Source organism: Plasmodium cynomolgi, chromosome 5 (genome assembly GCF_000321355.1).
Source record: "Plasmodium cynomolgi strain B DNA, chromosome 5, whole genome shotgun sequence".
Taxonomy (NCBI): domain Eukaryota; phylum Apicomplexa; class Aconoidasida; order Haemosporida; family Plasmodiidae; genus Plasmodium; species Plasmodium cynomolgi.
This window is the reverse complement of record NC_020398.1, coordinates 367,469-368,893: the sequence shown is the minus strand read 5'-3', so window position 1 is coordinate 368,893 and position 1,425 is coordinate 367,469.

The window sequence follows — 1,425 nt, the reverse complement described above, 5'->3', positions numbered from 1 at the left end:
AAAAAAAAGCAATAACTTTGTGTCCTGGTTGTCATTAAAGTAAAAGTACATTTAAATATGCTTGTATGCATGACTTCACTTTTGTGGACCGACGGACATGGAATGGTCACCGTCTGACGTATTGCAAAGGAGCCGCAGCGGCACGCGAGGTTAAACTTGCGACGCGCACATTACTGTGTAGTGTGTGCCACGTTGCATTGTAGCACACGGCCATTTTATTTTGTAATATTTTTTTTATTTTGTAACATTTTATTTATTTTGTAATATTTTTTTTATTTTGTAACATTTTATTTATTTTGTAATATTTTTTTTATTTTGTAACATTTTATTTATTTTGTAATATTTTTTTTATTTCACGTGTGTGCCACAGTTTATGCCATTGGAGAGAGCGAAAGATTGTTCACCTTTTTTGAGGGACGCTGAGAAAAAAACTCTCGATCTGACGCTCCCCATAAGTTCTGATGAAAAAGGAAAGGGAGCCGAAACCGTGGGGTGTGAGATCAAATCTGGAGGGGGGCTATGCCGAATGGGTTGCACATGGTATATGCTCATTTTGAATGTACCATCATGAACCTACCCTCTTCCACAGCGCAGAGGGGCAAAAAAAAAAAAAACCATAAAAGCGGTAAAAGCGCAATGCTATATGTGCATAATACAAACTATGACGAAGTACACACCTGAGGAGAGGAGGGGCCTGAATTGGAGGGCAAGCGCAAAAGTGAGTGGCTCTGTCTCTCTTTCCTCCCCTTTTCTTATTAACAACTTTGGCGACTGGTCCTTTATATCTATCCTCTAAAAGGTGCACCACGCGTGGCTCCTTTTATCTAGCACATCATTTGGGGTGATCAACCATGGAGGGAACTTCGCCCTGACGGCAACAACACCCCTGAGGGTTGAGGCAGCTAGAAAAAAATACCAACACATAAGTACACATAAAATAAACGTATGCGCATGTATACGGCGTGCATTTGTCGAGAAATGAAAAGGAGCCTCTTATCGCATACTTCTACCTTCCATCAGTGGGGGGTGGAAAAAAAAAAAATGCCAAGTTCGACGTATCTCCCCCCACGGTGGAAAAATACAAAACAGGTAGGAACACTATGCTATGCTAATTCACCTCTCAGCACAACAGTGGTAGTATAGTATATTCATAAATAGGGATATTTAATTTGATAAAAATGGAAAAGCTAATGTAAGGAATGTAAAATCGTTCCCTGGCGAAAAATTTGATTTCCGAGTATCAAAGTTTGCGAATATGTCATGTGATTATAAGAAGGCAAAGTAACTTTTATGTTCCATTCCTTCTCCTCCATTCTTCATTCTTCAGTTTGACGTATTTTTCATATGCCACCAACATAGCTCTCTCTGCCGCGCATTATTTCCAAAATTGGCAGTATACATTTTTTTTTTTTTTCCCAATTGCGA